Source organism: Coregonus clupeaformis, unplaced genomic scaffold (genome assembly GCF_020615455.1).
Source record: "Coregonus clupeaformis isolate EN_2021a unplaced genomic scaffold, ASM2061545v1 scaf2428, whole genome shotgun sequence".
NCBI lineage: Eukaryota > Metazoa > Chordata > Actinopteri > Salmoniformes > Salmonidae > Coregonus > Coregonus clupeaformis.
The window spans coordinates 24,346-46,964 of NW_025535882.1; the positions used below are offsets into that span (position 1 = coordinate 24,346).

At 39.2% G+C, this 22,619-nt stretch overlaps 24 non-coding genes across 24 annotated transcripts; all 24 read left to right on the forward strand.

The window, feature by feature from the left end:
* The first annotated feature begins 292 nt into the window (after positions 1 to 292).
* trnae-uuc lies at positions 293 to 364 on the forward strand. Its single transcript has one exon. It is a non-coding gene; the product is annotated as a tRNA-Glu (tRNA).
* A 1,588-nt stretch (positions 365 to 1,952) lies between these two features.
* On the forward strand, positions 1,953 to 2,025 carry trnae-uuc. Its single transcript has one exon. It is a non-coding gene; the product is annotated as a tRNA-Glu (tRNA).
* A 756-nt stretch (positions 2,026 to 2,781) lies between these two features.
* trnae-uuc lies at positions 2,782 to 2,853 on the forward strand. The gene has a single exon. It is a non-coding gene; the product is annotated as a tRNA-Glu (tRNA).
* Positions 2,854 to 3,610: 757 nt separating this feature from the next.
* trnae-uuc lies at positions 3,611 to 3,682 on the forward strand. The gene has a single exon. It is a non-coding gene; the product is annotated as a tRNA-Glu (tRNA).
* Positions 3,683 to 4,440: 758 nt separating this feature from the next.
* On the forward strand, positions 4,441 to 4,513 carry trnad-auc. Its single transcript has one exon. It is a non-coding gene; the product is annotated as a tRNA-Asp (tRNA).
* Positions 4,514 to 5,270: 757 nt separating this feature from the next.
* trnae-uuc lies at positions 5,271 to 5,342 on the forward strand. The gene has a single exon. It is a non-coding gene; the product is annotated as a tRNA-Glu (tRNA).
* Positions 5,343 to 6,100: 758 nt separating this feature from the next.
* On the forward strand, positions 6,101 to 6,172 carry trnae-uuc. Its single transcript has one exon. It is a non-coding gene; the product is annotated as a tRNA-Glu (tRNA).
* Positions 6,173 to 7,761: 1,589 nt separating this feature from the next.
* trnae-uuc lies at positions 7,762 to 7,833 on the forward strand. The gene has a single exon. It is a non-coding gene; the product is annotated as a tRNA-Glu (tRNA).
* Positions 7,834 to 9,420: 1,587 nt separating this feature from the next.
* Positions 9,421 to 9,492, forward strand: trnae-uuc. The gene has a single exon. It is a non-coding gene; the product is annotated as a tRNA-Glu (tRNA).
* Positions 9,493 to 10,251: 759 nt separating this feature from the next.
* Positions 10,252 to 10,323, forward strand: trnae-uuc. The gene has a single exon. It is a non-coding gene; the product is annotated as a tRNA-Glu (tRNA).
* Positions 10,324 to 11,080: 757 nt separating this feature from the next.
* Positions 11,081 to 11,152, forward strand: trnae-uuc. The gene has a single exon. It is a non-coding gene; the product is annotated as a tRNA-Glu (tRNA).
* A 757-nt stretch (positions 11,153 to 11,909) lies between these two features.
* Positions 11,910 to 11,981, forward strand: trnae-uuc. Its single transcript has one exon. It is a non-coding gene; the product is annotated as a tRNA-Glu (tRNA).
* Positions 11,982 to 12,740: 759 nt separating this feature from the next.
* On the forward strand, positions 12,741 to 12,812 carry trnae-uuc. The gene has a single exon. It is a non-coding gene; the product is annotated as a tRNA-Glu (tRNA).
* A 758-nt stretch (positions 12,813 to 13,570) lies between these two features.
* Positions 13,571 to 13,642, forward strand: trnae-uuc. Its single transcript has one exon. It is a non-coding gene; the product is annotated as a tRNA-Glu (tRNA).
* Positions 13,643 to 14,401: 759 nt separating this feature from the next.
* On the forward strand, positions 14,402 to 14,473 carry trnae-uuc. Its single transcript has one exon. It is a non-coding gene; the product is annotated as a tRNA-Glu (tRNA).
* A 758-nt stretch (positions 14,474 to 15,231) lies between these two features.
* trnae-uuc lies at positions 15,232 to 15,303 on the forward strand. Its single transcript has one exon. It is a non-coding gene; the product is annotated as a tRNA-Glu (tRNA).
* A 759-nt stretch (positions 15,304 to 16,062) lies between these two features.
* On the forward strand, positions 16,063 to 16,134 carry trnae-uuc. Its single transcript has one exon. It is a non-coding gene; the product is annotated as a tRNA-Glu (tRNA).
* A 757-nt stretch (positions 16,135 to 16,891) lies between these two features.
* On the forward strand, positions 16,892 to 16,963 carry trnae-uuc. Its single transcript has one exon. It is a non-coding gene; the product is annotated as a tRNA-Glu (tRNA).
* A 755-nt stretch (positions 16,964 to 17,718) lies between these two features.
* Positions 17,719 to 17,790, forward strand: trnae-uuc. Its single transcript has one exon. It is a non-coding gene; the product is annotated as a tRNA-Glu (tRNA).
* Positions 17,791 to 18,548: 758 nt separating this feature from the next.
* trnae-uuc lies at positions 18,549 to 18,620 on the forward strand. Its single transcript has one exon. It is a non-coding gene; the product is annotated as a tRNA-Glu (tRNA).
* A 758-nt stretch (positions 18,621 to 19,378) lies between these two features.
* trnae-uuc lies at positions 19,379 to 19,450 on the forward strand. Its single transcript has one exon. It is a non-coding gene; the product is annotated as a tRNA-Glu (tRNA).
* A 758-nt stretch (positions 19,451 to 20,208) lies between these two features.
* trnae-uuc lies at positions 20,209 to 20,280 on the forward strand. Its single transcript has one exon. It is a non-coding gene; the product is annotated as a tRNA-Glu (tRNA).
* A 758-nt stretch (positions 20,281 to 21,038) lies between these two features.
* Positions 21,039 to 21,110, forward strand: trnae-uuc. The gene has a single exon. It is a non-coding gene; the product is annotated as a tRNA-Glu (tRNA).
* Positions 21,111 to 21,868: 758 nt separating this feature from the next.
* trnae-uuc lies at positions 21,869 to 21,940 on the forward strand. The gene has a single exon. It is a non-coding gene; the product is annotated as a tRNA-Glu (tRNA).
* The last annotated feature ends 679 nt before the right edge of the window (positions 21,941 to 22,619 follow it).

Below are 22,619 nucleotides of genomic sequence, written 5' to 3' on the forward strand. Positions count from 1 at the left end.
GTTTAGGCTAAAACGTCATGTGAAAAACACATTCTAGACTGTTTTTATATGGGACTTTTCCGCAACCTTACTGAGAAAAGAACGAGCAGAAGTGCCACAGGTGAGAGACAAAGCCAGAAGTTCTGAAAATAATTATATAACTTTTAATTTCCACATTGCTTCAAAGGCAGGGACGTCAATTTTCGGTGCCGGCAAAGATGGAGCAATTAATTTCAACAACAGACATAATGCAAACCAGCGTTTTATTGACCTTTATCAATGTGCCTGTAAAGTTTATTGTACCGTAGCATCTTCCCATATGGTCTAGCGGTTAGGATTCCTGGTTTTCACCCAGGTGGCCCGGGTTCAACTCCCGGTATGGGAACTCATATCTAGTCATTTGGCAGGTACTTGTTTAACTTCAGATCCCACATCTGAATTTGAGCCACATTCACAGAACAAGAATCCCTCACCAACTGGAAATGTGACTTAGTATGTAGATTATAAATCAAACAATTTTTTTTTGATTGGGGTTGATAAAATATTAGTTAGGCCAAATCAAGTGTGCTTTTTTCAAGTTTGAATGACAAACTTGAGAAGCCTTTTTAAACATTGAATACACTTCATGTTTGCATTGCTTGCTCTGTCAATTTGACAATTAAAATATGGTACGTCACTCATTCTCCAGCAGGGCCAGCGGCACAATGCATAAAGCGTCTGACTACGGTACCCAAGTTTCTATGTTAGACTGCTGGCTTGACACTGTATTTAGTTAACCAAAATCTTGCTCTGAAAAATATTGCATACATTTCAGTGTCACTGGCTGGTTCGCACAGATTAATTAGTTCACCGTCTAGGCTAAAACATCATGTGAAAAACACATTCTAGACTGTTTTTATATGGGACTTTTCCGCAACCTTACTGAGAAAAGAGCGAGCAGAAGTGCCACAGGTGAGAGACAAAGCCAGAAGTTCTGAAAATAATTATAGAACTTTTAATTTCCACATTGCTTCAAAGGCAGGGACGTCAATTTTCGGTGCAGGCAACGATGGAGCAATTAATTTCAACAACAGACATAATGCAAACCAGCGTTGTATTGACCTTTATCAATGTGCCTGTAAAGTTTATTGTACCGTAGCATCTTCCCATATGGTCTAGCGGTTAGGATTCCTGGTTTTCACCCAGGTGGCCCGGGTTCAACTCCGGTATGGGAACTCATATCTAGTCATTTGGCAGGTACTTGTTTAACTTCAGATCCCACATCTGAATTTGAGCCACTTTCACAGAACAAGAATCCCTCAGCAACTGGAAATGTGACTTATTATGTAGATTATAAATCAAACAAACTTTTTTTGATTGGGGTTGATAAAATATTAGTTAGGCCAAATCAAGTGTGCTTTTTTCAAGTTTGAATGACAAACTTGAGAAGCCTTTTTAAACATTGAATACACTTCAAGTTTGCATTGCTTGCTCTGTCAATTTGACAATTAGAATATGGTGCGTCACTCATTCTCCAGCAGGGCCAGCGGCATAATGGATAAAGCGTCTGACTACGGTACCCAAGTTTCTATGTTAGACTGCTGGCTTGACACTTTATTTAGTTAACCAAAATCTTGCTTCGAAAAATATTACATACATTTCAGTGTCACTGGCTGGTTCGCACTGATTAATTAGTTCACCGTTTAGGCTAAAACGTCATGTGAAAAACACATTCTAGACTGTTTTTATATGGGACTTTTCCGCAACCTTACTGAGAAAAGAACGAGCAGAGGTGCCACAGGTGAGAGACAAAGCCAGAAGTTCTGAAAATAATTATAGAACTTTTAATTTCCACATTGCTTCAAAGGCAGGGACGTCAATTTTCGGTGCCGGCAAACGATGGAGCAATTAATTTCAACAACAGACATAATGCAAACCAGCGTTTTAATGACCTTTATCAATGTGCCTGTAAAGTTTATTGTACCGTAGCATCTTCCCATATGGTCTAGCGGTTAGGATTCCTGGTTTTTCATACAGGTGGCCCGGGTTCAACTCCCGGTATGGGAACTCATATCTTGTCATTTGGCAGGTACTTGTTTAACTTCAGATCCCACATCTGAATTTGAGCCACTTTCACAGAACAAGAATCCCTCAGCAACTGGAAATGTGACTTATTATGTAGATTATAAATCAAACAAACTTTTTTTGATTGGGGTTGATAAAATATTAGTTAGGCCAAATCAAGTGTGCTTTTTTCAAGTTTGAATGACAAACTTGAGAAGCCTTTTAAACATTGAATACACTTCAAGTTTGCATTGCTTGCTCTGTCAATTTGACAATTAAAATATGGTACGTCACTCATTCTCCAGCAGGGCCAGCGGCACAATGCATAAAGCGTCTGACTACGGTACCCAAGTTTCTATGTTAGACTGCTGGCTTGACACTGTATTTAGTTAACCAAAATCTTGCTCTGAAAAATATTACATACATTTCAGTGTCACTGGCTGGTTCGCACAGATTAATTAGTTTACCGTCTAGGCTAAAACATCATGTGAAAAACACATTCTAGACTGTTTTTATATGGGACTTTTCCGCAACCTACTGAGAAAAGAACGAGCAGAAGTGCCACAGGTGAGAGACAAAGCCAGAAGTTCTGAAAATAATTATAGAACTTTTAATTTCCACATTGCTTCAAAGGCAGGGACGTCAATTTTCGGTGCAGGCAACGATGGAGCAATTAATTTCAACAACAGACATAATGCAAACCAGCGTTTTATTGACCTTTATCAATGTGCCTGTAAAGTTTATTGTACCGTAGCATCTTCCCATATGGTCTAGTGGTTAGGATTCCTGGTTTTCACCCAGGTGGCCCGGGTTCAACTCCCGGTATGGGAACTCATATCTTGTCATTTGGCAGGTACTTGTTTAACTACAGATCCCACATCTGAATTTGAGCCACTTTCACAGAACAAGAATCCCTCAGCAACTGGAAATGTGACTTATTATGTAGATTATAAATCAAACAAACTTTTTTTGATTGGGGTTGATAAAATATTAGTTAGGCCAAATCAAGTGTGCTTTTTTCAAGTTTGAATGACAAACTTGAGAAGCCTTTTAAACATTGAATACACTTCAAGTTTGCATTGCTTGCTCTGTCAATTTGACAATTAAAATATGGTGCGTCACTCATTCTCCAGCAGGGCCAGCGGCACAATGCATAAAGCGTCTGACTACGGTACCCAAGTTTCTATGTTAGACTGCTGGCTTGACACTGTATTTAGTTAACCAAAATCTTGCTCTGAAAAATATTACATACATTTCAGTGTCACTGGCTGGTTCGCACAGATTAATTAGTTCACCGTCTAGGCTAAAACGTCATGTGAAAAACACATTCTAGACTGTTTTTATATGGGACTTTTCCGCAACCTTACTGAGAAAAGAACGAGCAGAAGTGCCACAGGTGAGAGACAAAGCCAGAAGTTCTGAAAATAATTATAGAACTTTTAATTTCCACATTGCTTCAAAGGCAGGGACGTCAATTTTCGGTGCAGGCAACGATGGAGCAATTAATTTCAACAACAGACATAATGCAAACCAGCGTTGTATTGACCTTTATCAATGTGCCTGTAAAGTTTATTGTACCGTAGCATCTTCCCATATGGTCTAGCGGTTAGGATTCCTGGTTTTCACCCAGGTGGCCCGGGTTCAACTCCCGGTATGGGAACTCATATCTTGTCATTTGGCAGGTACTTGTTTAACTTCAGATCCCACATCTGAATTTGAGCCACATTCACAGAACAAGAATCCCTCACCAACTGGAAATGTGACTTAGTATGTAGATTATAAATCAAACAAATTTTTTTTTGATTGGGGTTGATAAAATAGTAGTTAGGCCAAATCAAGTGTGCTTTTTTCAAGTTTAAATGACAAACTTGAGAAGCCTTTTTAAACATTGAATACACTTCAAGTTTGCATTGCTTGCTCTGTCAATTTGACAATTAGAATATGGTGCGTCACTCATTCTCCAGCAGGGCCAGCGGCATAATGGATAAAGCGTCTGACTACTGTACCCAAGTTTCTATGTTAGACTGCTGGCTTGACACTTTATTTAGTTAACCAAAATCTTGCTTCGAAAAATATTACATACATTTCAGTGTCACTGGCTGGTTCGCACTGATTAATTAGTTCACGTTTAGGCTAAAACGTCATGTGAAAAACACATTCTAGACTGTTTTTATATGGGACTTTTCCGCAATCTTGCTGAGAAAAGAACGAGCAGAGGTGCCACAGGTGAGAGACAAAGCCAGAAGTTCTGAAAATAATTATAGAACTTTTAATTTCCACATTGCTTCAAAGGCAGGGACGTCAATTTTCGGTGCCGGCAAAGATGGAGCAATTAATTTCAACAACAGACATAATGCAAACCAGCGTTTTATTGACCTTTATCAATGTGCCTGTAAAGTTTATTGTACCGTAGCATCTTCCCATATGGTCTAGCGGTTAGGATTCCTGGTTTATCACACAGGTGACCCGGGTTCAACTCCCGGTATGGGAACTCATATCTTGTCATTTGGCAGGTACTTGTTTAACTTCAGATACCACATCTGAATTTGAGCCACTTTCACAGAACAAGAATCCCTCAGCAACTGGAAATGTGACTTATTATGTAGATTATAAATCAAACAAACTTTTTTTGATTGGGGTTGATAAAATATTAGTTAGGCCAAATCAAGTGTGCTTTTTTCAAGTTTGAATGACAAACTTGAGAAGCCTTTTAAACATTGAATACACTTCAAGTTTGCATTGCTTGCTCTGTCAATTTGACAATTAAAATATGGTGCGTCACTCACTCTCCAGCAGGGCCAGCGGCACAATGGATAAAGCGTCTGACTACGGTACCCAAGTTTCTATGTTAGACTGCTGGCTTGACACTGTATTTAGTTAACCAAAATCTTGCTCTGAAAAATATTACATACATTTCAGTGTCACTGGCTGGTTCGCACAGATTAATTAGTTTACCGTCTAGGCTAAAACATCATGTGAAAAACACATTCTAGACTGTTTTTATATGGGACTTTTCCGCAACCTTACTGAGAAAAGAACGAGCAGAAGTGCCACAGGTGAGAGACAAAGCCAGAAGTTCTGAAAATAATTATAGAACTTTTAATTTCCACATTGCTTCAAAGGCAGGGACGTCAATTTTCGGTGCAGGCAACGATGGAGCAATTAATTTCAACAACAGACATAATGCAAACCAGCGTTGTATTGACCTTTATCAATGTGCCTGTAAAGTTTATTGTACCGTAGCATCTTCCCATATGGTCTAGCGGTTAGGATTCCTGGTTTTCACCCAGGTGGCCCGGGTTCAACTCCCGGTATGGGAACTCATATCTAGTCATTTGGCAGGTACTTGTTTAACTTCAGATCCCACATCTGAATTTGAGCCACATTCACAGAACAGGAATCCCTCACCAACTGGAAATGTGACTTAGTATGTAGATTATAAATCAAACAAACTTTTTTTGATTGGGGTTGATAAAATATTAGTTAGGCCAAATCAAGTGTGCTTTTTTCAAGTTTGAATGACAAACTTGAGAAGCCTTTTTAAACATTGAATACACTTCAAGTTTGCATCGCTTGCTCTGTCAATTTGACAATTAAAATATGGTACGTCACTCATTCTCCAGCAGGGCCAGCGGCACAATGCATAAAGCGTCTGACTACGGTACCCAAGTTTCTATGTTAGACTGCTGGCTTGACACTGTATTTAGTTAACCAAAATCTTGCTCTGAAAAATATTGCATACATTTCAGTGTCACTGGCTGGTTCGCACAGATTAATTAGTTCACCGTCTAGGCTAAAACATCATGTGAAAAACACATTCTAGACTGTTTTTATATGGGACTTTTCCGCAACCTTACTGAGAAAAGAGCGAGCAGAAGTGCCACAGGTGAGAGACAAAGCCAGAAGTTCTGAAAATAATTATAGAACTTTTAATTTCCACATTGCTTCAAAGGCAGGGACGTCAATTTTCGGTGCAGGCAACGATGGAGCAATTAATTTCAACAACAGACATAATGCAAACCAGCGTTGTATTGACCTTTATCAATGTGCCTGTAAAGTTTATTGTACCGTAGCATCTTCCCATATGGTCTAGCGGTTAGGATTCCTGGTTTTCACCCAGGTGGCCCGGGTTCAACTCCCGGTATGGGAACTCATATCTTGTCATTTGGCAGGTACTTGTTTAACTTCAGATCCCACATCTGAATTTGAGCCACATTCACAGAACAAGAATCCCTCAGCAACTGGAAATGTGACTTATTATGTAGATTATAAATCAAACGAACTTTTTTTGATTGGGGTTGATAAAATATTAGTTAGGCCAAATCAAGTGTGCTTTTTTCAAGTTTAAATGACAAACTTGAGAAGCCTTTTTAAACATTGAATACACTTCAAGTTTGCATTGCTTGCTCTGTCAATTTGACAATTAGAATATGGTGCGTCACTCATTCTCCAGCAGGGCCAGCGGCATAATGGATAAAGCGTCTGACTACGGTACCCAAGTTTCTATGTTAGACTGCTGGCTTGACACTTTATTTAGTTAACCAAAATCTTGCTTCGAAAAATATTACATACATTTCAGTGTCACTGGCTGGTTCGCACTGATTAATTAGTTCACCGTTTAGGCTAAAACGTCATGTGAAAAACACATTCTAGACTGTTTTTATATGGGACTTTTCCGCAACCTTACTGAGAAAAGAACGAGCAGAGGTGCCACAGGTGAGAGACAAAGCCAGAAGTTCTGAAAATAATTATAGAACTTTTAATTTCCACATTGCTTCAAAGGCAGGGACGTCAATTTTCGGTGCCGGCAAACGATGGAGCAATTAATTTCAACAACAGACATAATGCAAACCAGCGTTTTAATGACCTTTATCAATGTGCCTGTAAAGTTTATTGTACCGTAGCATCTTCCCATATGGTCTAGCGGTTAGGATTCCTGGTTTTCACACAGCTGGCCCGGGTTCAACTCCCGGTATGGGAACTCATATCTTGTCATTTGGCAGGTACTTGTTTAACTTCAGATACCACATCTGAATTTGAGCCACTTTCACAGAACAAGAATCCCTCAGCAACTGGAAATGTGACTTATTATGTAGATTATAAATCAAACAAACTTTTTTTGATTGTTGTTGATAAAATATTAGTTAGGCCAAATCAAGTGTGCTTTTTTCAAGTTTGAATGACAAACTTGAGAAGCCTTTTTAAACATTGAATACACTTCAAGTTTGCATTGCTTGCTCTGTCAATTTGACAATTAAAATATGGTACGTCACTCATTCTCCAGCAGGGCCAGCGGCACAATGCATAAAGCGTCTGACTACGGTACCCAAGTTTCTATGTTAGGCTGCTGGCTCGTCACTGTATTTAGTTAACCAAAATCTTGCTCTGAAAAATATTACATACATTTCAGTGTCACTGGCTGGTTCGCACAGATTAATTAGTTCACCGTCTAGGCTAAAACGTCATGTGAAAAACACATTCTAGACTGTTTTTATATGGGACTTTTCCGCAACCTTACTGAGAAAAGAACGAGCAGAAGTGCCACAGGTGAGAGACAAAGCCAGAAGTTCTGAAAATAATTATAGAACTTTTAATTTCCACATTGCTTCAAAGGCAGGGACGTCAATTTTCGGTGCAGGCAACGATGGAGCAATTAATTTCAACAACAGACATAATGCAAACCAGCGTTTTATTGACCTTTATCAATGTGCCTGTAAAGTTTATTGTACCGTAGCATCTTCCCATATGGTCTAGCGGTTAGGATTCCTGGTTTTCACCCAGGTGGCCCGGGTTCAACTCCCGGTATGGGAACTCATATCTTGTCATTTGGCAGGTACTTGTTTAACTTCAGATCCCACATCTGAATTTGAGCCACTTTCACAGAACAAGAATCCCTCAGCAACTGGAAATGTGACTTATTATGTAGATTATAAATCAAACAAACTTTTTTTGATTGGGGTTGATAAAATATTAGTTAGGCCAAATCAAGTGTGCTTTTTTCAAGTTTGAATGACAAACTTGAGAAGCCTTTTAAACATTGAATACACTTCAAGTTTGCATCGCTTGCTCTGTCAATTTGACAATTAAAATATGGTACGTCACTCATTCTCCAGCAGGGCCAGCGGCACAATGCATAAAGCGTCTGACTACGGTACCCAAGTTTCTATGTTAGACTGCTGGCTTGACACTGTATTTAGTTAACCAAAATCTTGCTCTGAAAAATATTACATACATTTCAGTGTCACTGGCTGGTTCGCACAGATTAATTAGTTCACCGTCTAGGCTAAAACGTCATGTGAAAAACACATTCTAGACTGTTTTTATATGGGACTTTTCCGCAACCTTACTGAGAAAAGAACGAGCAGAAGTGCCACAGGTGAGAGACAAAGCCAGAAGTTCTGAAAATAATTATAGAACTTTTAATTTCCACATTGCTTCAAAGGCAGGGACGTCAATTTTCGGTGCAGGCAACGATGGAGCAATTAATTTCAACAACAGACATAATGCAAACCAGCGTTGTATTGACCTTTATCAATGTGCCTGTAAAGTTTATTGTACCGTAGCATCTTCCCATATGGTCTAGCGGTTAGGATTCCTGGTTTTCACACAGCTGGCCCGGGTTCAACTCCCGGTATGGGAACTCATATCTTGTCATTTGGCAGGTACTTGTTTAACTTCAGATACCACATCTGAATTTGAGCCACTTTCACAGAACAAGAATCCCTCAGCAACTGGAAATGTGACTTATTATGTAGATTATAAATCAAACAAACTTTTTTTGATTGGGGTTGATAAAATATTAGTTAGGCCAAATCAAGTGTGCTTTTTTCAAGTTTAAATGACAAACTTGAGAAGCCTTTTTAAACATTGAATACACTTCAAGTTTGCATTGCTTGCTCTGTCAATTTGACAATTAGAATATGTTGCGTCACTCATTCTCCAGCAGGGCCAGCGGCATAATGGATAAAGCGTCTGACTACTGTACCCAAGTTTCTATGTTAGACTGCTGGCACAACACTGTATTTAGTTAACCAAAATCTTGCTCTGAAAAATATTACATACATTTCAGTGTCACTGGCTGGTTCGCACAGATTAATTAGTTCACCGTCTAGGCTAAAACGTCATGTGAAAAACACATTCTAGACTGTTTTTATATGGGACTTTTCCGCAACCTTACTGAGAAAAGAACGAGCAGAAGTGCCACAGGTGAGAGACAAAGCCAGAAGTTCTGAAAATAATTATAGAACTTTTAATTTCCACATTGCTTCAAAGGCAGGGACGTCAATTTTCGGTGCAGGCAACGATGGAGCAATTAATTTCAACAACAGACATAATGCAAACCAGCGTTGTATTGAACTTTATCAATGTGCCTGTAAAGTTTATTGTACCGTAGCATCTTCCCATATGGTCTAGCGGTTAGGATTCCTGGTTTTCACCCAGGTGGCCCGGGTTCAACTCCCGGTATGGGAACTCATATCTAGTCATTTGGCAGGTACTTGTTTAACTTCAGATCCCACATCTGAATTTGAGCCACATTCACAGAACAAGAATCCCTCAGCAACTGGAAATGTGACTTAGTATGTAGATTATAAATCAAACAAACTTTTTTTGATTGGGGTTGATAAAATAGTAGTTAGGCCAAATCAAGTGTGCTTTTTTCAAGTTTAAATGACAAACTTGAGAAGCCTTTTAAACATTGAATACACTTCAAGTTTGCATCGCTTGCTCTGTCAATTTGACAATTAGAATATGGTGCGTCACTCATTCTCCAGCAGGGCCAGCGGCATAATGGATAAAGCGTCTGACTACGGTACACAAGTTTCTATGTTAGACTGCTGGCTTGACACTGTATTTAGTTAACCAAAATCTTGCTCTGAAAAAATATTACATACATTTCAGTGTCACTGGCTGGTTCGCACTGAATAATTCGTTCACCGTTTAGGCTATTACGTCATGTGAAAAACACATTCTAGACTGTTTTTATATGGGACTTTTCCGCAACCTTACTGAGAAAAGAACGAGCAGAGGTGCCACAGGTGAGAGACAAAGCCAGAAGTTCTGAAAATAATTATAGAACTTTTAATTTCCACATTGCTTCAAAGGCAGGGACGTCAATTTTCGGTGCCGGCAAACGATGGAGCAATTAATTTCAACAACAGACATAATGCAAACCAGCGTTTTATTGACCTTTATCAATGTGCCTGTAAAGTTTATTGTACCGTAGCATCTTCCCATATGGTCTAGCGGTTAGGATTCCTGGTTTTCACCCAGGTGGCCCGGGTTCAACTCCCGGTATGGGAACTCATATCTTGTCATTTGGCAGGTACTTGTTTAACTTCAGATCCACATCTGAATTTGAGCCACTTTCACAGAACAAGAATCCCTCAGCAACTGGAAATGTGACTTATTATGTAGATTATAAATCAAACAAACTTTTTTTGATTGGGGTTGATAAAATATTAGTTAGGCCAAATCAAGTGTGCTTTTTTCAAGTTTGAATGACAAACTTGAGAAGCCTTTTTAAACATTGAATACACTTCAAGTTTGCATTGCTTGCTCTGTCAATTTGACAATTAAAATATGGTACGTCACTCATTCTCCAGCAGGGCCAGCGGCACAATGCATAAAGCGTCTGACTACGGTACACAAGTTTCTATGTTAGGCTGCTGGCTTGACACTGTATTTAGTTAACCAAAATCTTGCTCTGAAAAATATTACATACATTTCAGTGTCACTGGCTGGTTCGCACTGATTAATTAGTTCACCGTCTAGGCTAAAACGTCATGTGAAAAACACATTCTAGACTGTTTTTATATGGGACTTTTCCGCAACCTTACTGAGAAAAGAACGAGCAGAAGTGCCACAGGTGAGAGACAAAGCCAGAAGTTCTGAAAATAATTATAGAACTTTTAATTTCCACATTGCTTCAAAGGCAGGGACGTAAATTTTCGGTGCAGGCAACGATGGAGCAATTAATTTCAACAACAGACATAATGCAAACCAGCGTTTTATTGACCTTTATCAATGTGCCTGTAAAGTTTATTGTACCGTAGCATCTTCCCATATGGTCTAGCGGTTAGGATTCCTGGTTTTCACCCAGGTGGCCCGGGTTCAACTCCCGGTATTGGAACTCATATCTTGTCATTTGGCAGGTACTTGTTTAACTTCAGATCCCACATCTGAATTTGAGCCACTTTCACAGAACAAGAATCCCTCAGCAACTGGAAATGTGACTTATTATGTAGATTATAAATCAAACAAACTTTTTTTGATTGGGGTTGATAAAATAGTAGTTAGGCCAAATCAAGTGTGCTTTTTTCAAGTTTAATGACAAACTTGAGAAGCCTTTTTAAACATTGAATACACTTCAAGTTTGCATCGCTTGCTCTGTCAATTTGACAATTAAAATATGGTGCGTCACTCATTCTCCAGCAGGGCCAGCGGCACGATGGATAAAGCGTCTGACTACGGTACACAAGTTTCTATGTTAGACTGCTGGCTTGACACTGTATTTAGTTAACCAAAATCTTGCTCTGAAAAATATTACATACATTTCAGTGTCACTGGCTGGTTCGCACTGAATAATTCGTTCACCGTTTAGGCTATTACGTCATGTGAAAAACACATTCTAGACTGTTTTTATATGGGACTTTTCCGCAACCTTACTGAGAAAAGAACGAGCAGAGGTGCCACAGGTGAGAGACAAAGCCAGAAGTTCTGAAAATAATTATAGAACTTTTAATTTCCACATTGCTTCAAAGGCAGGGACGTCAATTTTCGGTGCCGGCAACGATGGAGCAATTAATTTCAACAACAGACATAATGCAAACCAGCGTTTTATTGACCTTTATCAATGTGCCTGTAAAGTTTATTGTACCGTAGCATCTTCCCATATGGTCTAGCGGTTAGGATTCCTGGTTTTCAACCAGGTGGCCCGGGTTCAACTCCCGGTATGGGAACTCATATCTTGTCATTTGGCAGGTACTTGTTTAACTTCAAATCCCACATCTGAATTTGAGCCACTTTCACAGAACAAGAATCCCTCAGCAACTGGAAATGTGACTTATTATGTAGATTATAAATCAAACAAACTTTTTTTTGATTGGGGTTGATAAAATATTAGTTAGGCCAAATCAAGTGTGCTTTTTTCAAGTTTAAATGACAAACTTGAAAAGCCTTTTTAAACATTGAATACACTTCAAGTTTGCATCGCTTGCTCTGTCAATTTGACAATTAAAATATGGTACGTCACTCATTCTCCAGCAGGGCCAGCGGCACAATGCATAAAGCGTCTGCCTACGGTACACAAGTTTCTATGTTAGACTGCTGGCTTGACACTGTATTTAGTTAACCAAAATCTTGCTCTGAAAAATATTACATACATTTCAGTGTCACTGGCTGGTTCGCACAGATTAATTAGTTCACCGTCTAGGCTAAAACGTCATGTGAAAAACACATTCTAGACTGTTTTTATATGGGACTTTTCCGCAACCTTACTGAGAAAAGAGCGAGCAGAAGTGCCACAGGTGAGAGACAAAGCCAGAAGTTCTGAAAATAATTATAGAACTTTTAATTTCCACATTGCTTCAAAGGCAGGGACGTCAATTTTCGGTGCAGGCAACGATGGAGCAATTAATTTCAACAACAGACATAATGCAAACCAGCGTTTTATTGACCTTTATCAATGTGCCTGTAAAGTTTATTGTACCGTAGCATCTTCCCATATGGTCTAGCGGTTAGGATTCCTGGTTTTCACCCAGGTGGCCCGGGTTCAACTCCCGGTATGGGAACTCATATCTTGTCATTTGGCAGGTACTTGTTTAACTTCAGATCCCACATCTGAATTTGAGCCACTTTCACAGAACAAGAATCCCTCAGCAACTGGAAATGTGACTTATTATGTAGATTATAAATCAAACAAACTTTTTTTGATTGGGGTTGATAAAATATTAGTTAGGCCAAATCAAGTGTGCTTTTTTCAAGTTTGAATGACAAACTTGAGAAGCCTTTTTAAACATTGAATACACTTCAAGTTTGCATCGCTTGCTCTGTCAATTTGACAATTAAAATATGGTGCGTCACTCATTCTCCAGCAGGGCCAGCGGCACAATGCATAAAGCGTCTGCCTACGGTACACAAGTTTCTATGTTAGACTGCTGGCTTGACACTGTATTTAGTTAACCAAAATCTTACTCTGAAAAATATTACATACATTTCAGTGTCACTGGCTGGTTCGCACTGAATAATTCGTTCACCGTTTAGGCTATTACGTCATGTGAAAAACACATTCTAGACTGTTTTTATATGGGACTTTTCCGCAACCTTACTGAGAAAAGAACGAGCAGAGGTGCCACAGGTGAGAGACAAAGCCAGAAGTTCTGAAAATAATTATAGAACTTTTAATTTCCACATTGCTTCAAAGGCAGGGACGTCAATTTTCGGTGCCGGCAACGATGGAGCAATTAATTTCAACAACAGACATAATGCAAACCAGCGTTTTATTGACCTTTATCAATGTGCCTGTAAAGTTTATTGTACCGTAGCATCTTCCCATATGGTCTAGCGGTTAGGATTCCTGGTTTTCAACCAGGTGGCCCGGGTTCAACTCCCGGTATGGGAACTCATATCTTGTCATTTGGCAGGTACTTGTTTAACTTCAAATCCCACATCTGAATTTGAGCCACTTTCACAGAACAAGAATCCCTCAGCAACTGGAAATGTGACTTATTATGTAGATTATAAATCAAACAAACTTTTTTTTGATTGGGGTTGATAAAATATTAGTTAGGCCAAATCAAGTGTGCTTTTTTCAAGTTTAAATGACAAACTTGAGAAGCCTTTTTAAACATTGAATACACTTCAAGTTTGCATCGCTTGCTCTGTCAATTTGACAATTAAAATATGGTGCGTCACTCATTCTCCAGCAGGGCCAGCGGCACAATGCATAAAGCGTCTGCCTACGGTACACAAGTTTCTATGTTAGACTGCTGGCTTGACACTGTATTTAGTTAACCAAAATCTTGCTCTGAAAAATATTACATACATTTCAGTGTCACTGGCTGGTTCGCACTGAATAATTCGTTCACCGTTTAGGCTATTACGTCATGTGAAAAACACATTCTAGACTGTTTTTATATGGGACTTTTCCGCAACCTTACTGAGAAAAGAACGAGCAGAGGTGCCACAGGTGAGAGACAAAGCCAGAAGTTCTGAAAATAATTATAGAACTTTTAATTTCCACATTGCTTCAAAGGCAGGGACGTCAATTTTCGGTGCAGGCAACGATGGAGCAATTAATTTCAACAACAGACATAATGCAAACCAGCGTTTTATTGACCTTTATCAATGTGCCTGTAAAGTTTATTGTACCGTAGCATCTTCCCATATGGTCTAGCGGTTAGGATTCCTGGTTTTCACCCAGGTGGCCCGGGTTCAACTCCCGGTATGGGAACTCATATCTTGTCATTTGGCAGGTACTTGTTTAACTTCAGATCCCACATCTGAATTTGAGCCACTTTCACAGAACAAGAATCCCTCAGCAACTGGAAATGTGACTCATTATGTAGATTATAAATCAAACAAACTTTTTTTGATTGGGGTTGATAAAATAGTAGTTAGGCCAAATCAAGTGTGCTTTTTTCAAGTTTAAATGACAAACTTGAGAAGCCTTTTTAAACATTGAATACACTTCAAGTTTGCATTGCTTGCTCTGTCAATTTGACAATTAAAATATGGTACGTCACTCATTCTCCAGCAGGGCCAGCGGCACAATGCATAAAGCGTCTGACTACGGTACACAAGTTTCTATGTTAGGCTGCTGGCTCGACACTGTATTTAGTTAACCAAAATCTTGCTCTGAAAAATATTACATACATTTCAGTGTCACTGGCTGGTTCGCACAGATTAATTAGTTCACCGTCTAGGCTAAAACGTCATGTGAAAAACACATTCTAGACTGTTTTTATATGGGACTTTTCCGCAACCTTACTGAGAAAAGAGCGAGCAGAAGTGCCACAGGTGAGAGACAAAGCCAGAAGTTCTGAAAATAATTATAGAACTTTTAATTTCCACATTGCTTCAAAGGCAGGGACGTCAATTTTCGGTGCAGGCAACGATGGAGCAATTAATTTCAACAACAGACATAATGCAAACCAGCGTTTTATTGACCTTTATCAATGTGCCTGTAAAGTTTATTGTACCGTAGCATCTTCCCATATGGTCTAGCGGTTAGGATTCCTGGTTTTCACCCAGGTGGCCCGGGTTCAACTCCCGGTATGGGAACTCATATCTTGTCATTTGGCAGGTACTTGTTTAACTACAGATCCCACATCTGAATTTGAGCCACTTTCACAGAACAAGAATCCCTCAGCAACTGGAAATGTGACTTATTATGTAGATTATAAATCAAACAAACTTTTTTTTGATTGGGGTTGATAAAATATTAGTTAGGCCAAATCAAGTGTGCTTTTTTCAAGTTTGAATGACAAACTTGAGAAGCCTTTTAAACATTGAATACACTTCAAGTTTGCATTGCTTGCTCTGTCAATTTGACAATTAAAATATGGTACGTCACTCATTCTCCAGCAGGGCCAGCGGCACAATGCATAAAGCGTCTGACTACGGTACACAAGTTTCTATGTTAGGCTGCTGGCTCGACACTGTATTTAGTTAACCAAAATCTTGCTCTGAAAAAATATTACCTACATTTCAGTGTCACTGGCTGGTTCGCACAGATTAATTAGTTCACCGTCTAGGCTAAAACGTCATGTGAAAAACACATTCTAGACTGTTTTTATATGGGACTTTTCCGCAACCTTACTGAGAAAAGAACGAGCAGAAGTGCCACAGGTGAGAGACAAAGCCAGAAGTTCTGAAAATAATTATAGAACTTTTAATTTCCACATTGCTTCAAAGGCAGGGACGTCAATTTTCTGTGCAGGCAACGATGGAGCAATTAATTTCAACAACAGACATAATGCAAACCAGCGTTGTATTGACCTTTATCAATGTGCCTGTAAAGTTTATTGTACCGTAGCATCTTCCCATATGGTCTAGCGGTTAGGATTCCTGGTTTTCACCCAGGTGGCCCGGGTTCAACTCCCGGTATGGGAACTCATATCTAGTCATTTGGCAGGTACTTGTTTAACTTCAGATCCCACATCTGAATTTGAGCCACATTCACAGAACAAGAATCCCTCACCAACTGGAAATGTGACTTAGTATGTAGATTATAAATCAAACAAACTTTTTTTGATTGGGGTTGATAAAATAGTAGTTAGGCCAAATCAAGTGTGCTTTTTTCAAGTTTAAATGACAAACTTGAGAAGCCTTTTTAAACATTGAATACACTTCAAGTTTGCATTGCTTGCTCTGTCAATTTGACAATTAGAATATGGTGCGTCACTCATTCTCCAGCAGGGCCAGCGGCATAATGGATAAAGCGTCTGACTACTGTACCCAAGTTTCTATGTTAGGCTGCTGGCTTGTCACTTTATTTAGTTAACCAAAATCTTGCTTGAAAAATATTACATACATTTCAGTGTCACTGGCTGGTTCGCACTGATTAATTAGTTCACCGTTTAGGCTAAAACGTCATGTGAAAAACACATTCTAGACTGTTTTTATATGGGACTTTTCCGCAACCTTACTGAGAAAAGAACGAGCAGAAGTGCCACAGGTGAGAGACAAAGCCAGAAGTTCTGAAAATAATTATAGAACTTTTAATTTCCACATTGCTTCAAAGGCAGGGACGTCAATTTTCTGTGCAGGCAACGATGGAGCAATTAATTTCAACAACAGACATAATGCAAACCAGCGTTGTATTGACCTTTATCAATGTGCCTGTAAAGTTTATTGTACCGTAGCATCTTCCCATATGGTCTAGCGGTTAGGATTCCTGGTTTTCACCCAGGTGGCCCGGGTTCAACTCCCGGTATGGGAACTCATATCTTGTCATTTGGCAGGTACTTGTTTAACTACAGATCCCACATCTGAATTTGAGCCACTTTCACAGAACAAGAATCCCTCAGCAACTGGAAATGTGACTTATTATGTAGATTATAAATCAAACAAACTTTTTTTGATTGGGGTTGATAAAATAGTAGTTAGGCCAAATCAACTGTGCTTTTTTCAAGTTTAAATGACAAACTTGAGAAGCCTTTTTAAACATTGAATACACTTCAAGTTTGCATTGCTTGCTCTGTCAATTTGACAATTAGAATATGGTGCGTCACTCATTCTCCAGCAGGGCAAGCGGCACGATGAATAAAGCGTCTGACTACGGTACACAAGTTTCTATGTTAGACTGCTGGCTCGACACTGTATTTAGTTAACCAATATCTTGCTTCGAAAAATATATACATTTCAGTGTCACTGGCTTGTTCGCACTGATTAATTAGTTCACCGTTTAGGCTAAAACGTCATGTGAAAAACACATTCTAGACTGTTTTTATATGGGACTTTTCCGCAACCTTACTGAGAAAAGAACGAGCAGAAGTGCCACAGGTGAGAGACAAAGCCAGAAGTTCTGAAAATAATTATATAACTTTTAATTTCCACATTGCTTCAAAGGCAGGGACGTCAATTTTCGGTGCAGGCAACGATGGAGCAATTAATTTCAACAACAGACATAATGCAAACCAGCGTTGTATTGACCTTTATCAATGTGCCTGTAAAGTTTATTGTACCGTAGCATCTTCCCATATGGTCTAGCGGTTAGGATTCCTGGTTTTCACCCAGGTGGCCCGGGTTCAACTCCCGGTATGGGAACTCATATCTTGTCATTTGGCAGGTACTTGTTTAACTACAGATCCCACATCTGAATTTGAGCCACTTTCACAGAACAAGAATCCCTCAGCAACTGGAAATGTGACTTATTATGTAGATTATAAATCAAACAAACTTTTTTTGATTGGGGTTGATAAAATATTAGTTAGGCCAAATCAAGTGTGCTTTTTTCAAGTTTGAATGACAAACTTGAGAAGCCTTTTTAAACATTGAATACACTTCAAGTTTGCATTGCTTGCTCTGTCAATTTGACAATTAAAATATGGTACGTCACTCATTCTCCAGCAGGGCCAGCGGCACAATGCATAAAGCGTCTGACTACGGTACCCAAGTTTCTATGTTAGGCTGCTGGCTCGACACTGTATTTAGTTAACCAAAATCTTGCTCTGAAAAATATTACATACATTTCAGTGTCACTGGCTGGTTCGCACAGATTAGTTAGTTCACCGTCTAGGCTAAAACGTCATGTGAAAAACACATTCTAGACTGTTTTTATATGGGACTTTTCCGCAACCTTACTGAGAAAAGAACGAGCAGAAGTGCCACAGGTGAGAGACAAAGCCAGAAGTTCTGAAAATAATTATATAACTTTTAATTTCCACATTGCTTCAAAGGCAGGGACGTCAATTTTCGGTGCAGGCAACGATGGAGCAATTAATTTCAACAACAGACATAATGCAAACCAGCGTTGTATTGAACTTTATCAATGTGCCTGTAAAGTTTATTGTACCGTAGCATCTTCCCATATGGTCTAGCGGTTAGGATTCCTGGTTTTCACCCAGGTGGCCCGGGTTCAACTCCCGGTATGGGAACTCATATCTTGTCATTTGGCAGGTACTTGTTTAACTACAGATCCCACATCTGAATTTGAGCCACTTTCACAGAACAAGAATCCTTCAGCAACTGGAAATGTGACTTATTATGTAGATTATAAATCAAACAAACTTTTTTTGATTGGGGTTGATAAAATATTAGTTAGGCCAAATCAAGTGTGCTTTTTTCAAGTTTGAATGACAAACTTGAGAAGCCTTTTTAAACATTGAATACACTTCAAGTTTGCATTGCTTGCTCTGTCAATTTGACAATTAAAATATGGTACGTCACTCATTCTCCAGCAGGGCCAGCGGCACAATGCATAAAGCGTCTGACTACGGTACCCAAGTTTCTATGTTAGGCTGCTGGCTTGACACTGTATTTAGTTAACCAAAATCTTGCTCTGAAAAATATTACATACATTTCAGTGTCACTGGCTGGTTCGCACTGATTAATTAGTTCACCGTCTAGGCTAAAACGTCATGTGAAAAACACATTCTAGACTGTTTTTATATGGGACTTTTCCGCAACCTTACTGAGAAAAGAGCGAGCAGAAGTGCCACAGGTGAGAGACAAAGCCAGAAGTTCTGAAAATAATTATAGAACTTTTAATTTCCACATTGCTTCAAAGGCAGGGACGTCAATTTTCGGTGCAGGCAACGATGGAGCAATTAATTTCAACAACAGACATAATGCAAACCAGCGTTTTATTGACCTTTATCAATGTGCCTGTAAAGTTTATTGTACCGTAGCATCTTCCCATATGGTCTAGCGGTTAGGATTCCTGGTTTTCACCCAGGTGGCCCGGGTTCAACTCCCGGTATGGGAACTCATATCTTGTCATTTGGCAGGTACTTGTTTAACTTCAGATACCACATCTGAATTTGAGCCACATTCACAGAACAGGAATCCCTCACCAACTGGAAATGTGACTTAGTATGTAGATTATAAATCAAACAAACTTTTTTTGATTGGGATTGATAAAATAGTAGTTAGGCCAAATCAAGTGTGCTTTTTTCAAGTTTAAATGACAAACTTGAGAAGCCTTTTTAAACATTGAATACACTTCAAGTTTTCATTGCTTGCTCTGTCAATTTGACAATTAAAATATGGTACGTCACTCATTCTCCAGCAGGGCCAGCGGCACAATGCATAAAGCGTCTGACTACGGTACCCAAGTTTCTATGTTAGACTGCTGGCTCGTCACTGTATTTAGTTAACCAAAATCTTGCTCTGAAAAATATTACATACATTTCAGTGTCACTGGCTGGTTCGCACAGATTAATTAGTTCACCGTCTAGGCTAAAACGTCATGTGAAAAACACATTCTAGACTGTTTTTATATGGGACTTTTCCGCAACCTTACTGAGAAAAGAACGAGCAGAAGTGCCACAGGTGAGAGACAAAGCCAGAAGTTCTGAAAATAATTATAGAACTTTTAATTTCCACATTGCTTCAAAGGCAGGGACGTCAATTTTCGGTGCAGGCAACGATGGAGCAATTAATTTCAACAACAGACATAATGCAAACCAGCGTTGTATTGACCTTTATCAATGTGCCTGTAAAGTTTATTGTACCGTAGCATCTTCCCATATGGTCTAGCGGTTAGGATTCCTGGTTTTCACCCAGGTGGCCCGGGTTCAACTCCCGGTATGGGAACTCATATCTTGTCATTTGGCAGGTACTTGTTTAACTTCAGATCCCACATCTGAATTTGAGCCACTTTCACAGAACAAGAATCCCTCAGCAACTGGAAATGTGACTTATTATGTAGATTATAAATCAAACAAACTTTTTTTGATTGGGGTTGATAAAATATTAGTTAGGCCAAATCAAGTGTGCTTTTTTCAAGTTTGAATGACAAACTTGAGAAGCCTTTTAAACATTGAATACACTTCAAGTTTGCATTGCTTGCTCTGTCAATTTGACAATTAAAATATGGTACGTCACTCATTCTCCAGCAGGGCCAGCGGCACAATGGATAAAGCGTCTGACTACGGTACACAAGTTTCTATGTTAGGCTGCTGGCTCGACACTTTATTTAGTTAACCAAAATCTTGCTCTGAAAAAATATTACCTACATTTCAGTGTCACTGGCTGGTTCGCACTGATTAATTAGTTCACCGTTTAGGCTAAAACGTCATGTGAAAAACACATTCTAGACTGTTTTTATATGGGACTTTTCCGCAATCTTACTGAGAAAAGAACGAGCAGAGGTGCCACAGGTGAGAGACAAAGCCAGAAGTTCTGAAAATAATTATAGAACTTTTAATTTCCACATTGCTTCAAAGGCAGGGACGTCAATTTTCGGTGCCGGCAACGATGGAGCAATTAATTTCAACAACAGACATAATGCAAACCAGCGTTTTATTGACCTTTATCAATGTGCCTGTAAAGTTTATTGTACCGTAGCATCTTCCCATATGGTCTAGCGGTTAGGATTCCTGGTTTTCACCCAGGTGGCCCGGGTTCATCTCCCGGTATGGGAACTCATATCTTGTCATTTGGCAGGTACTTGTTTAACTTCAGATACCACATCTGAATTTGAGCCACATTCACAGAACAGGAATCCCTCACCAACTGGAAATGTGACTTAGTATGTAGATTATAAATCAAACAAACTTTTTTTGATTGGGATTGATAAAATAGTAGTTAGGCCAAATCAAGTGTGCTTTTTTCAAGTTTAAATGACAAACTTGAGAAGCCTTTTTAAACATTGAATACACTTCAAGTTTGCATTGCTTGCTCTGTCAATTTGACAATTAAAATATGGTGCGTCACTCATTCTCCAGCAGGGCCAGCGGCACGATGGATAAAGCGTCTGAGTACGGTACACAAGTTTCTATGTTAGACTGCTTGCTCGACACTGTATTTAGTTAACCAAAATCTTGCTTCGAAAAATATTATATACATTTCAGTGTCACTGGCTGGTTCGCACTGCTTAATTAGTTCACCGTTTAGGCTAAAACGTCATGTGAAAAACACATTCTAGACTGTTTTTATATGGGACTTTTCCGCAACCTTACTGAGAAAAGAGCGAGCAGAAGTGCCACAGGTGAGAGACAAAGCCAGAAGTTCTGAAAGTAATTATAGAACTTTTAATTTCCACATTGCTTCAAAGGCAGGGACGTCAATTTTCGGTGCAGGCAACGATGGAGCAATTAATTTCAACAACAGACATAATGCAAACCAGCGTTTTATTGACCTTTATCAATGTGCCTGTAAAGTTTATTGTACCGTAGCATCTTCCCATATGGTCTAGCGGTTAGGATTCCTGGTTTTCACCCAGGTGGCCCGGGTTCAACTCCCGGTATGGGAACTCATATCTTGTCATTTGGCAGGTACTTGTTTAACTTCAGATCCCACATCTGAATTTGAGCCACTTTCACAGAACAAGAATCCCTCAGCAACTGGAAATGTGACTTATTATGTAGATTATAAATCAAACAAACTTTTTTTGATTGGGGTTGATAAAATATTAGTTAGGCCAAATCAAGTGTGCTTTTTTCAAGTTTGAATGACAAACTTGAGAAGCCTTTTAAACATTGAATACACTTCAAGTTTGCATCGCTTGCTCTGTCAATTTGACAATTAAAATATGGTGCGTCACTCATTCTCCAGCAGGGCCAGCGGCACAATGCATAAAGCGTCTGACTACGGTACACAAGTTTCTATGTTAGGCTGCTGGCTTGACACTGTATTTAGTTAACCAAAATCTTGCTCTGAAAAATATTACATACATTTCAGTGTCACTGGCTGGTTCGCACTGATTAATTAGTTCACCGTCTAGGCTAAAACGTCATGTGAAAAACACATTCTAGACTGTTTTTATATGGGACTTTTCCGCAACCTTACTGAGAAAAGAGCGAGCAGAAGTGCCACAGGTGAGAGACAAAGCCAGAAGTTCTGAAAATAATTATAGAACTTTTAATTTCCACATTGCTTCAAAGGCAGGGACGTCAATTTTCGGTGCCGGCAACGATGGAGCAATTAATTTC